The sequence below is a fragment of the Erinaceus europaeus genome, chromosome 7 (genome assembly GCF_950295315.1).
Source record: "Erinaceus europaeus chromosome 7, mEriEur2.1, whole genome shotgun sequence".
In the NCBI taxonomy this organism is placed as follows: Eukaryota; Metazoa; Chordata; class Mammalia; order Eulipotyphla; family Erinaceidae; genus Erinaceus; species Erinaceus europaeus.
The window spans coordinates 107,542,945-107,557,493 of record NC_080168.1 but is presented as its reverse complement, the minus strand read 5'-3'; the positions used below and the strand labels follow the sequence as shown (position 1 = coordinate 107,557,493).

Sequence of the window (14,549 nt, the reverse complement as noted above, 5' to 3'; positions counted from 1 at the left end):
TTAAACGTTTATCTACTTAATGTAGATACACGATGTAGAGACCACAGTGTTGAGAAAAGCAGAAAGCAGTTGAGATCAAAGGCAGGGGAATAAATACCAAAAGGCATTTTCTGCTCCTTGAGTGCTCCTGAGCACTCTCCAGGCCAAGATACCTCCTTTAGTTTGGTAAAACGAAATCAATTTTGTTGCTGAGGACTTATTCTGATGCAGTCTCCGCCCCCAGGTTTTTCTATGCCCCACGTTGGGCGCCATTTGTTGTTAAAATTCGGAGGCTCTGGTCGGGCTGGCTTGCTTCACGGCGGGTAACAGAGACGCGGAGACAACGGCTGGGCAGGGAAGCTGTATTTCCCCAGGGGTGGCGGCCATGATAGAACGCCGCGGCCCTGCCCCATGGCCCTGCCATGTCTGCTGCCCTGTTCGCAGTGGCTGAGCAGCGTGGAGGGATCAAGCGTCCAGTGCCCTGCACCACGCGGTGGAGAGCCGGCTCCTGTGGGCTGGCCTCAGGCTCCAGCATGTTGGCATCGGGCTCCAGCATGTTGGCATCGGGCTCCAGCATGTTGGCATCGGGCTCTAGCGTGCTGGCATCGGGCTCTTGCATGGTGGCGTAGGCCTCCTGCGGGCTGCGGGGTTGCTGGCGCGGTGCGCGGAGTTGTCTGGGCGCAGCTGGCTGGCTGGCTGTTTGACCAGGTGGAAACAGCAGCTCCGCGCCTTGCCTCCCGCCCGCTGGCTCTTCCCGCTGGCTGTTCTGAGTTCGCTCGAGCGAGTGGAAACCACAGAGTGGTCCAGAGATAAATGTTCCAGAAACAGCAAAACAGTCTCGTGAAGAAAGAGCAGAGGCCTTTGGAGATCTCTTCACAAGCAGAAGAGAAGGCCATCGTGCCCCAGTGACAGAGTTCCTGAGTTCCGGAGTTCGAGAGTGCGAGGGTGTGAGAGTTTCAGAGTTCTAGAGTAAGGGAGAGGGTTCCTGAGTTCGAGAGTGCCAGAGTTAGCCAGAGTTCCTGAGTTCCTGAGTTCGAGAGTTTCAGGGTTACAGAGTAAGAGAGAGTGCCAGAGAGACAGAGTTCCTGAGTTCCGGAGTTCGAGAGTGCGAGAGTGCGAGAGTTTCTGAGTTCGAGAGTAAGGGAGAGGGTTCCTGAGTTCCAGAGTAAAAGAGAGAGTGCTTGCGCCGCCGCAAAGAGACAGCAGAGTTCTGTTTGGTGATTAGTTTGTCTTAGTTTGTGAATCGTTGTTCCTGAATAAAGAAATACAGCTTCCCTGCCCAGCCGTTGTCTCCGCGTCTCTGTTACCCGCCGTGAAGCAAGCCAGCCCGACCAGAGCCTCCGAATTTTAACAACACAATTTCCAACTTTTCTTGAGAGAAGGCAAAAGGTGGCAAGTTGCAGTGTTTAACCTGTGCAGGAAATGAATCAGGGGAGGGGCTAGCAGGTGCCAAGAATGGGCTCTTCCACATGGGGACAGACCCCAGCCACTTGTCTTTCTTAAAGATTTATTTTTATTAATATTTATTTATTTTCCCTTTTGTTGCCCTTGTTTATTGTTGTAGTTATTATTGTTGTTATTGATGTCATCATTGTTGGGTAGGACAGAGAGAAATGGAGAGAGGAGGGGAAGACAGAGAGGGGGAGAGAAAGGTAGACACCTGCAGACCTGCTTCACCTTTTGTGAAGCGACCCCCCCTGCAGGTGGGGAACCCAGGATCCTTAAGCCGGTCCTTGCACTTTGCACCACCTGCGCTTAACCCGCTGCACTACCTCCCGGCCCCCTTTTTAAAGATTTTTTAATTTATTTATTTAATTTGATAGGACAGAGAGAACTTGAGAGGGAAGTAGGAGAGAGAAACAAACACCAGCAGCCCTGCTTCACTGCCTGTGAAGCTTCCCCCTGTAGATGGGCGCCAGGGGCTTGAACCTGGTCCTTGTGCACAATAACATGTTCACCTAACCAGGTGTGTCACTGCTGGCCACAACCTCATTTTAAAAAATTAAATGTTGGGATACAGAGTTCTGGTGGTGGGAATTGTGTAGAATTGTACACCTCTTACCCTATGGTTTTGTCAGTGTTTCCTTCCTTTTTTTTTTTTAATTTCTTTATTGGGGGATTAATGTTTTACATTCGACAGTAAATACAATAGTTTTTGTTTGTTTGTTTTTAACCAGAGCATTGTTCAGCTTTGGCTTATGGTGGTGTGGGGGATTGAACCTGGGACTTTGGAGCCTCAGGAATGAGAGTCTCTTTGCATAACCATTACGGTATCTACCCTCCGCTCTCCTTCCTTTTTATATATAAAAAAATTAAAAATTAAAAAAAATAAAGAATAAAATTTCTCCTTCTACCTTCAACTTCCTTACCACCCCCTTTCCATTTCCAACTCAGACCCTCTACCTAAACAAAAAGAAAAAAAAGAAGGGAGTCTACCATAGTCTGTGGAATCCAGTGGGGAAATTAATACTGAGATACAGTAATTGCAAATTAATAAATAGTAGCAATTATTAAAGCCCATTTCCTCAATACATCATAGAATAAGGAACTGCTTCTTGAATAATTTGTGTGATTCATATTTGAAAGTCCATTGTACAAAACCTGTGTTCTCGGGAGTCGAGCGGTAGCGCAGCAGCTTAAGCACACGTGGCACGAAGGGCAAAGACGGGCGTAAGGATCCCAGTTCGAGCCCCCGGCTCCCCACTTGCAGGGGAGTCGCTTCATAAGTGGTGAAGCAGGTCTGCAGGTGTCTTGTCTTTCTCTCCCCTCTCTGTCTTCCCCTCCTCTATCCATTTCTCTCTGTCCTATTCAACAACGACATCAATAACAACAACAATAATAACTACAACAAAACAAGGGCAACAAAAGGGAATAAATATTTAAAAAAAAAAAAAAAAAAAACCTGTGTTCTCCAGGGCCAAGCAGAGGCACACCCAGTAGAGCGCACACATCACCCTGCAGGAGGACCTGGGTTTCTGGGTTTGAGCCCTACTTCCCACCTGCAGCGGGAAGCTTCACAAGGGCAGTGGAGCAAGTGCTGCAGCTTCCTCTCTCTCTCTCTCTCTCTCTCTCCCTCCCTCTCTCCCTCTCTCTCCCTATCTTCCCCTCTTCTCTCAATTTCTCCCTGTCCTATCAAATAAAGAAAAAAAATAAAAGAGGCCTTGAGGAATGGTGGATTCATTGTGCAGGCAGTCAGCCCTAGTGATAACCCTGGTGACAATAAAAAACAAACAAGCCAAAACACCTATGCTCTCTGTATCCCACAAAATGCTCAGAAACAGTGTGGACTGTGGTGTTTCGCCGCTGCCTTGTACACATGCCACAGAATGCATTTCAATATAAAGAAAGAAAATCCCAATGAATCTTTAAATATTAATAAATAGACATATAATCGCATTTAAAAATGATACGGAAACTGAGAAGGTAGCTCAGTGGTGGAGATATAGTTTTGAATGTCTTCGCTCACAGGCTGATTTCTTCTCCTACCCTAGGTTGCAGCTCAAAACCCAGTGCCTTTGACAATTACACACATAACATTTTTTCCTTTTTTATGTTTCTAAATGATTCCTTAGTTTATTATCCCAATATCATCTCTTACTCATCTTTAAAAGTGAATGAAAACAAAGTCAGAAGATCTTAGTCTACTAATAGAAATAAACAATAATTATTTATATAATTTTTTAAATTATCTTTACTTATTGGATAGAGACAGCCAGAAATCAAGAGGGAAGGGGGAAATAAGGGGCCAGACAGAGAGACACCCGTACCCCTAATTCACCACTCTTCAAACATTTCCCCTGCAGGTGCGGACTGGGGTCTTGAACCTGGGTCCTTGAACGTTGTAACACGTGCGCTCAACCAGGTGCACCACCACCTACCCTATAAATTTTTTTCCCCTTTTGTTGCCCTTGTTCTTCATTGTTTTTTTTAACTTAATCTTTTGTTGTTGTTATTGGATAGAGACAGAGAGACACTGAGAGAGAAGGGGGAGACAGAGAGGAAGAGAGACAGAGAGACACCTGCAGACCTGCTTCACCGCCTGTGAAGCAACTCTCCCGCAGGTGAGGAGCCGGGGGCTTGAACCAGGATCCTACCGGTCCTTGCGCTTTGCGCCACATGCGCTTAACCCGCTGCGCTACCACCCGACTCCTCTCTTCATTGTTTTTGTAGTTATTATTGTTGTTGTTGTTGATGTTGTTGTTAGATAGGACAGAGAGAAATGGAGAGAGGAGGGGGAGACAGAAAAGGGGGAGAGAAAGATAGACACCTGCAGGCCTGCTTCACCACCTGTGAAGCGACTCCCCTGCAGGTGGAGAGCCGGGGCCTCCAACCGGGATCCTTACACCAGTCCTTGTGCTTTGCACCACGTGCACTTAGCCTGCTGCACTACCCCAGACTCCCCCTATAAAATTTTTTGACCACTCCTGACCTGCAGGGGAATGCTTCACAAGCAGTGACGCTGGTCTGCAGGAGTCTGTCTTTCTCTTACCCTCTCTATCTCCCCTTCCCCTCTCAAGTTCTCTGTCTTATCCAAAGGAAAAAAAATGTACGTAACTTAACATTTACCACACAGGGGCTGAGAAATAACTCAAAAATCCCAATGTAACCTTTTGATTATTCATAACTATATATATAACTTCATTGTTTAAACATAGAGCAACTAGGGAGGTGGCAAGCAAGCAGGTCTTGGATGTCTGAGAGCACTGGTTCAAGCTCCCAGCCATCACATGAGAATGCCTCACATGCTCAATGGTACACAAGAGGTATAACAGTTAATTCTTTCAGTACCTCATAGGAAAAGGACACATTTCCTGAATAAGTCATGCAATTTACATATGAAAAAACACTAGGTACAAAACCTGCACTTTCTTTTTTTTTTTTTTAAAGATTTTATTTATTTATTGATGAGAAAGATAGGAGGAGAGAGAGAAAGAACAGACATCACTCTGGTACATGTGCTGCCAGGGTTTGAACTCAGGACCTCACGCTTGAGAGTCAAGTGCTTTATCCTCTATGCCACCCCCTGGACCACGCAAAACCTGCACTTTCAATAGTCCCCAAAATTTACGCTAAAACCCGGACTGTTGTGATTTGCTGCCACCATGTGGACATGTAGCAGAATGCATCTGAATGGAGAATATGTAAAATCCCAATAGCTTTTGGCTATTAATAGCTATGCATGTATGGGGTACACAGAACTTTGGTGTTGTGTGTGGAGTGGAACTATACCTCTGTAATCCTATAATCGTGCAGATCGCTAATGAATTTTGTCTTAATTATAAATGAAAGGCCATTCAAAAAATAATAGAGCAGTCAGGAAGGTAGCTCTGTGGTGGAAAGCAGGTCTTAAAAACTAAGTTCCCAGGAATCCGGCGGTAGCGTAGCGGGTTAAGCCCATGTGGTGCAAAGCGCAAGGACCCGCATAAGAATCCCGGTTCAAGCCCCCGCTCCCCACCTGCAGGGGAGTTGCTTCACAGGTGGTGAAGCAGGACTGCAGGTGTATTATCTTTCTCTCCCCCTGTCTCCCCTCCTCTCTCCATTTCTCTCTATCCTATCTAACAACGACGATATCAATAACAACAATACCTACAACAACAATGAGGAAAAAAAAAAAAAAACTAAGGTCCCAGGTTTAATCCCCTCTGTCCTGTGCTGGCCTATTTCTAGAACCTATTTCCCTTAGTTAAATTGAACACAGTATTTTATTTTGATAAGATAGAGAGAAATTGGGAGAGGCAAGGGGATACAGAGAGGGAGAGAGAGTCACCTGACGTACTTGTTTCACTGCTTGTGAAGCTTCCCCCCTGCAGGCGGGGAGTGGGGGCTCAAACCTGTGTCCTTGTACATCATAACATATGTGCTACCACCCAGCCCCCAAACACAGTATTTCAAATGGAAATATAGATGCCCAATGTAGAGATTCAAGTCTGCTCAGAAAAGTAAAGTGATTCTGAAACGATGGGCAGGGAGATAAATTTATCAAAGAGTAGTATTTCAGGAGAAAGGCAGCTTTTCTGCTCCATGGGAATGTAAGTTCTAAATAAGTGATACCTCACCCAGTGAAGTGTTTGCATTACCATGAAACAGGCCCTGGGTTCAAACCTTAGCACCACATAGGAGTACCACCACACATCAAAGGACACTCCATGGAAGGCAGAGTGGTGCTCTCTCTTCATCTAAAAATTTTTAAATAGTTTTTTAAAATCCAGCCTGGAAATGATGGAACCACACATGTACAAGACCCCTGCAAGACCCTGTTCCCCCCAAAAGAAAATACTAATAGGGGGGAGTCAGCTGTAGCACAACGGGTTAAGCGCAGGTGGCGCTAAGCTCAAGGACCGGCGTCAGGATCCCGGCAGGCAGGTCCCTTCACAGGCGGTGAAGCAGGTTTACAGGTGTCTGTCTTTCTCCCCCCCCCCTGTCTTCCCCTCCTCTCTCCATTTCTCTCTGTCCTATCCAACAACAACGACATCAATAATAACTACAACAATAAAACAAGGGCAACAAAAGGGAATAAATAAAATAAAATAAAATATAAAAAAAATTTAAAAAAAAGAAAGAAATTAAATACTAATGGGGAATCGGGCAGTAGTGCAGGTTAAGCGCACGTGGCACAAAGCGCACGACAGGCGTAAGGGTCCCCATCTGCAGGGGAGTCACTCCACAAGCAGTGAAGCAGGTCTGCAGGTGTCTATCTTTCTCTCCCCTCTCTGTCTTCCCCTCCTCTCTCCATTCCTCTCTGTCCTATCCGGCAACAACGACACCAATAACAACAACAATAATATCTACAACAATAATAAAAAAAACAAGGGCAACAAAAGGGAAAATAAATAAAAGAAAATACTAATAAAAGGTGAACCTAACAGGAAAGTAACAGTAAGGGATTTTGGAATTGTTTTATGGGAAAACTTGTCTTTCAATTTGACGATTCTAAACTTAAAACTAGGGAGTCACTGAAAACTTATGAGAAGGGCCAGGTGGTGGCACACCAGGTTAAGTACTCACATTACAGTGCACAAGGACCCAGGTTCAAGACCCTTATCCCCAGAAGGAAAGCTTCATGAATGGAGAAGCAAGTCTGCAGTTATTTCTCTGTCTCTCTCCCTCTCCCCTCAATTTCTCTTCAATTCTAAGCAATAATACTTTTTTTTTTTTTTGTCTCTAAGGTTACTGTTGGTGTTCGGTGTAAATCCACTGCGCCTGGAGGCTATTTTGTCCCTTTTGTTGCTTATTATGTTATTGCTATTGGATAGGAAAGAGAGAAATTGAGAGAGGACAGGAAGACAGAGAGGGAAAGAGAAAGACACCTGCAAACCCGCTTCATCGCCTGTGAAGCGATGCCCCTGCAGGTGGGAAGCCAGGGGCTGGAACTGGGATCCTTACTCCAGTCCCTGCACTTCATGCCATGTGTGCTTAACCCGCTGCAGTACTACCTGGCACCCAACATTTTTTTTTAATTACAAAATAAAAAAAAAAAGTGGCCCGGGAGGTGGCGCAGTGGATAAGGCATTGGACTCTCAAGCATGAGGTCCCGAGTTCAGTCCCCGGCAGCACATGCGCCAGAGTGACGGCTGGCTCCCTCTTTCCCTCAATCTCTTTCCTCCTGTCTTTCTCGTTAATAAATAAAATCTTTTTTAAAAATTACAAAAGAAAAAGAAAACTTATGAGAAACAAGGAGCTGAAAGACAAGATCAAACTGGAGTTGTACCATATTCTACAACTGAATCACTACCTATCACTCTGTGTGGTTCCAGTCTTTCTCTCACTGCACTGCTCACCTGCAAGAGCCCAGCCTCAGGTCAAAACAATACCTGCCTTCTAGATTCTGGAGTCAATCAAGACTTAAGATTGTTCTGGGGGGGGGGGGAGACGTTTATAATGGTAATCAATTTAGAATATTAAAGTGAAAAGAAAAATACTTCTCCTACCCTAGATAGTTGGAGGTGATCCTTATGATGTTTCCTAGATATGCATCGGATGGTTTGTTTGTAAGTTTCACCAGAGCACTGCTCAGCTCTGGCTTAAGGTGGTGTTGAGGATCGGAGCCTCAGGTGTGAAAGTATTTTGCATAAACCATTATGCTGCCTCCCCAGCCCTCATTAAAGAGTTTTAAGCAGAGCGCTTATAGGGCCAAATCTGTTAATGATGCTGTGGGCAGATTTTAGAGAGCAGAAAGGGAATCTTGGGGGCAATGTCTGGAAGACACGTTAGCTACTGGAATCCTGTGCGCCGATCCACAAGGACTTGTTCCCTCTAGGCTGTTATGGGGCCCTGTCAGATAAGCACTGCAGGGTGATGTCTGGTCTAACTTGACAAGCAGCTAAGCTAAACTTAAACCCCACAGATAATCCTGTGGGGAGTCTAGAATCAAATAATGGGAATATTATGATGCAAAAACATGATGGCGTTACTGTGGTGTGTACACAAGATGGCCTCTTAACCTCACATCTAATTTCTCCAGCTGTCTGTCATGAGGACTCAATCCTACCTGTGTTGATCTGTAGAAGCAAGAAGTTCTAATAGTTGGCCACTAATTTAACTTTATTTGGGTGGTTTTGTTTTTTTTTTTGCCTCCAGGGTTATCACTGGGGCTCAGTACCTGCACTACAAATCTTGGAAGTTATTTTTTCCCTTTTGTTGCCCTTAATCTTTATTTGAAACCAAAGAAAGACCCAACACTGGCCGCCAGCTATAGACCAATTTCTCTCCTCTCCGTGTGTTACAAACTCCTTGAGAGGCTGCTTCTGTCACAAATTTCTCCTCTTACAGAGAAATTCCTATCACCCGCCCAAGCTGGTTTCCGCCCAGGAAGATCTACCTGCGAACAAGCCCTGGCCCTCTCAACTTACATTGAAAATGGATTCCAGAAGAATTTAAAGACGGGTGCTGTCTTTGTTGATCTCACAGCAGCCTATGACACGGTCTGGCACCGTGGTCTCCTAGTCAAGATCTCAAGATGCCTGCCTCCATGGGTGGCCAACACTATATCGTTTCTTCTCCAAAACAGAAGATTCTGGGTGCATCTGGGTGACAAGTCTAGCAGATGGAGACTTGTCTCAAGTGGCCTCCCCCAGGGCTCTGTTCTGGCTCCTACGCTATTTAATATTTACATCAATGACCTCCCAGAAACTTCTTCAAGGAAGTTCATCTACGCCGATGACATCTGCTGTGCAACTCAGGCATCCAAGTTCGACATCCTCGAGGAAACACTCACGAGAGACATGTCTCTGATATCTGATTACTGTAAAAAATGGCGACTAATCCCTAGCACTGCAAAAACGGTATCATCTGTTTTCCATCTACACCATGCCTCGGCCTCGCGTGAGCTTAATGTGCAGCTTGACGATACGAGAATCCGGCATGAAGCCCAGCCAGTCTATCTTGGCATTACTCTCGATCGCACTCTGTCATTTCACAAACATCTCATAAAAACTGCAGCAAAGGTGGGTGCGAGGAATAACATCATTGCAAGACTGGCCAGCTCCTCATGGGGCGCGAGCGCTTCCACACTACGATCATCATCTCTGGCATTATGCTATTCCACTGCAGAATACTGTGTCCCAGTATGGTTCCGTAGCCCCCATGTCCACTTGGTCGATTCCAAATTATATTCCTCCATGAGGATAATTTCTGGAACCATCCGTTCCACCCCGGTTCCATGGCTGCCAGTTCTTAGCAACATCGCCCCGCCAGATATCCATCGGGATGCGGCATCATCTAAGTTCATTTCCCACGTCTACACTCAACCGGACCTGCCAATATACGCGGATATCTTCGCCCACCCTGTCCAACGCTTGACGTCTCGTCACCCAATCTGGTCCCCTACGCCTACACTGAACTTCTCTGTTCCAGACTCTTGGAAACAGAGTTGGCAGTCAGCTGAGGTCAAGAACAAACACCTCATCACAGACCCCTGCAAGCGTCAACCCGGCTTTGACCTAGCACGTTATGATTGGGCCCTCCTCAATCACTATCGAACAGGCCATGGCCGGTGCGCCGCTATGTTCCATCGCTGGGGAGCCAGAGACGACCCGAACTGCCCCTGCGGCTACAGACAGACTATGACCCACATAGTCAACGACTGCCACCACTCCAGATTCAAAGGAGGTCTCGAAACTTTACATCAGGTTCAACCTGACGCTGTTGACTGGCTACGGAAGGGCAAACGCTAGAAGAAGAAGAATCGTCAGATAGGATAGAGAGAAATCGAGAGAGAAGGGAAAGATAGACACCTGCAGACTGCTTCACCACTTGTGAGGCGACCCTCCTGCAGGTGGGGAGCCAGGCGCTCAAACTGGGATCCCTATTCTAGTCCCTGTACTTTGACATGTGTGCTTGACCCGTTGTGCTAGAGCCCGGACTCCAGGTACTTTTTTTTTTTTAACATTTATTTATTAGAGTCTCACATATGGAAGTCTTATGCTTTACCTATTGAATTCCTCAGCCATAGAACGGGCATTTTTAATTTTAGAGTAAACTAACTTTAAAAAAAAGTATTTATTGTTATAAGAGGTTGGAGCACTTCGTGGCTCTGGCATATGGCGGCATCAGGGATTGAGGCTGGGGGGGTCTCAAGCACGCAAGTACTATGCTCTAACGCTGCGGTCTCCCTGGTCCTACAGAGCAAGTTGCTGTTTGACACTCTTGTGATCTAATTTATCAAAATATAAAAGACGGGCGCTTGGAAATAGACAGGGAGACCAGAGCACTGCTCAGCTCTGATTTATTGTAGTTTTGGGGGTTGAACTTGAGGTCTCAGAGCCTTAGGCATGAAAATCTTGAGTATAACCTTTATGCTGTTTTCTCAGCCTCAAAGTAGTGTAGAAACATGCTTCTCAGGTGATTCTCAGTTACTTGTTATATGTACTAAAATATAAACTGTTGTTTTCGACGGGTTATGTTGTTTACGCCGGGCTGGCTTCACGGGCGGATAACAGATGACCAGGGACTCATGGCTGGGTTGTACGCAGTATCTCTTAAGCAGAAGCCAGGGGGAGCTGGCATACTATCCAACAATAAACTCCTTGAGATCAAGAATCACAACTTAGGTGCTCAGTAAAGGTTTGCATTTCTTTCTTTCTTCTTAAAGATTTATTTTTTTAATTAATATTTATTTATTTTCCCTTTTGTTGCCCTTGTTTATTGTTGTAGTTATTGTTGTTATTGATGTCGTCGTTGTTGGATAGGACAGAGAGAAATGGAGAGAGGAGGGGAAGACAGAGAAGGGGAGAGAAAGACAGACAGACACCTGCAGACCTGCTTCACCACCTGTGAAGCGACTCCCCTGCAGGTGGGGAACCGGGTGCTCAAACTGGGATGCTTTTTTTTTTTAATTTTATTTATTTATTCCCTTTTGTTGCCCTTGTTGTTTTATTGTTGTAGTTATTATTGTTGTTGTTGGATAGGACAGAGAGAAATGGAGAGAGGAGGGGAAGACAGAGAGGAGGAGAGAAAGATAGACACCTGCAGACCTGCTTCACCGCCTGTGAAGAGACTCTCCTGCAGGTGGGGAGCCGGGGTTCGAACCGGGATCCTTATGCCGGTCCTTGTGCTTTGCGCCACCTGCGCTTAACCCGCTGCGCTACAGCCCGACTCCCTCAAACTGGGATCCTTAACGCAGGTCCTTGCGCTTTGTGCCACCTGCGCTTAACTGGCTGTGCTACGGCCCAATTCCCAAAGTTTTATTTAATGCCAACGAGAGAAAGAAGAGAGAGGACCAGAGCACCATTTTGGCATATCCACTGCAGAAATCAAACTTGGGGTCCCATGCACCCAAGTCCAGTGTTCCAGCCTGCATGTCATATCCTGGGCCATTATATGTGCTTTCTGCAGTGAAGGAGATATGCCTGTGAAGTTGAGGGAGGATCGGTTGGGACTGAAGATTTGGAGACATCAGGATCAAGACGGTATGTGACCTTTTAGAAGTAGGTAAGCTTACTCAAGAGAGTTTGGAGAGGAGGAAGAATGCCAGAGCTGCCTTGTTACCCTGTCACTGCAGTGACCTCAGTCACAGGTGTTTTTCCTTTCAGACTGTGAGTTCCCCAAGGACAGAAACTTCATTCCATTTACCTCTGTCCATTTGACACAGAACAGAGTGCACAGTACATGTAAGGAACTCAGTAACCTCTTGCTGACTTTTATCTGTATTGGTGAGACAAGAAGGAGCCACAATACTTCTAGGGCACAGAAGACATGACTACTTTGGCCTAGATGGTTGGGAGTAGTAGGTGTGTTCGGAGGGACAGTCCTTAAAGAAGATGGCTTGGCATAAAAGCAGGCATTTGAAAGAGTAAATGCAGCTAACACTTTTCCATGAGAATGGGAGTCAAACACAGGAGAGAAGAAACACATACTAAGAGTTCTGGAAAATGAGGCTGAGAAGATCTGAGTCAGACTGTGAAAGGCCATGAACACTCTCTAAGAATTGAAGCCTCACTGTGGGTGGCCAAGAAAGAATTTAAACTTCGTATATAAATGTACTACAGTCGGGCAGGATACAGAATGGAGATACTCCAGAGTAGCTTCATTAGTGGCAGATGGTCCAGATAACAAACCCAAGCACAGAAGTGGGAGATAGCACAGTGGTTATGCAAGAGACTTCCATGCTTGAGGTCCCAGGTTCAATCCCCAGCACCACCATAAACTAGAGCTAAACAGTGCTTTGGTTTAAAATTAAAAGAGGATAAAAAAAAAAAAGTTAAGCACAGCGTGTAACCTTTTAGCTTTAAGATGAGAATGCGCACTCCATTCTAAAAACAGCGACTTAAGTCAAGCGCCCTGTCATCTACTGAACATTAAGCTGCGCACTTATTCGCCGCCCCCGGGGTCTGCAAAGTGGGGACTTCCAAAATTGAACTGCCCAGGTCAAAGGTCTCTTCTAGTCACAGCCCCGCCCTCAGATGAGCACCCAGCGATTCGCAGCTGCGCTGGGTGGCCGGGGGGGGGGGGGGGGGGGGGGGGCACTGCGCAGGCGCATCTTGAGCTCGCCCCGCCCCCAGCCTTTTAACCGGGTGGCGGGAAAAGAGGGTCCGGTGTCTCCCGACTCTCTGGCCCCGCGGATCCGCAGGGACGCCGCCCTCCGAGAACCCCTCGCCCGCACTCACTCACCCACTCCCCGCGGGTCCTCGGGATCCCCGGCAGCCGGCGGCCCCAACACCCCCGCCGCAGCCTTTCCCGCCACCGGCTCCGAGACAGTCCCCGCCTGCAGGGGGAGGAGGCGGGGCGCGCCGGGCCGGCCCAGGGGCCCCAGGAGGACGGGGGAGCGGGGTGGGCGGAGAAGTAAGGAAAACGGAAGCGAGAACAAGTTCTGTTTTATCTCAGTCGGTTCCCTACATGGAGCCAAAAGTCACAGCGCGGGGAAATTTCTACTGGTTTAAGATCAGAGGCATCAACGTCCGATTAGGCAGTGAGTTTACAGACATGCTACCCCTGCTCCTAGTCAAGTGGATTATTCCAAAGTCTTCAAAGGTTAGTTAGAAAAGTGACGCTTTATTTGCAAGTGGTGGAAGGAAGTGAGATAGATGCCTTCTGCCCTGGAGTGGTCTTGTGGGGAGGGCCTTCTGTCCTGCTTTAGCTGTACAGGTTGAAAGTGGGGCTGCGGGGGTGGGGAGCAGGAGGTTCACGAAAGGATCAACAACAAAAATTCATGCTTTCGATCTCTGACTTTTGCCGAGATGGGTGTACCCTTGCCGCCAACCCCAGAAGCTAGACCTCAAATAATTATCTCCCGAATCATTAGGCATTGGAATAAAAGGAATCAATTTCTGGAATATGAAGGAAGTTAGGAGACATGTGCTAAAGGTGAGGGGACAAATGAAAGAGTAGGGAAAATGCACCAAAGAAGGAAAACAAGGACAACAGAACTCGTTAGGAAAGCAGAAAGGTCATTCAGAGTGTTCTGATGCTCGCTAAAGCACAACTCTGAGAGTCAAACCCCTCCTTCAAATACCACCACCACCACCTGCACAACAGGCGAGATTGGGGACTGTCTGGCAGAACTGTTAAACTACTTGATTTTTCTAGATCCTAGGATCATCCAGCCCTTGTTTAATTGGGAGACTGCTGGTCCAAGGTCTCCAAAGAGATCCATCGTGCCAGAGTGAACACGAAAACCAGCCAGTCAGTAAATGTAGACAAGTTTATGTGGCATTACAGAACAGTTTGAATCCCACTGATTGCTTTTCTAAGAGCTACATCACCCAAGTTCCTGGGGCAAGCACCCTGAGATCCATAGGCTTACCATTCACTTTCCCAAAACTTGGAACAAGTGCATACTTAGCTGGGGCCAATACCCCCATATCTTCTTTCCTCACCCTCAATCTCTTCTCCCAACCTTTGGACTAGCTTATCTACTTTATTCTTTACTTCTGTCTACTGTGAGGGGGTAACTAACTCCCTTGCTTCCCTGTTCCTCAAAACATAGCCATACACTTGTCTGGTAGCAGAAATAATAAAAGCCAGAAATCAGGGTCTTGGTTTCCTGTGCTCACCACACTGGGTTGGGAGAGAAAGGTACAAACATCTTTTTTCACTTTCCTACCACTCATGCTGTGCCCCAAAACCCAGACACA

The 14,549-nt window shown here is 46.6% G+C and overlaps 1 protein-coding gene across 2 annotated transcripts in view; it reads right to left on the bottom strand.

Moving 5' to 3' along the window:
• Positions 1-13,187, bottom strand: part of TIMELESS (timeless circadian regulator) — a 95,728-nt gene extending 82,541 nt beyond the window's left edge. For both annotated transcript variants that reach the window (XR_009550810.1, XM_060195141.1), the window contains exon 1: positions 13,087-13,187. The gene's annotated coding sequence lies outside the window, so the exon portion shown is untranslated. The remainder of the gene's footprint in view (positions 1-13,086) is intronic.
• Between the last annotated feature and the right edge of the window lie 1,362 nt (positions 13,188-14,549).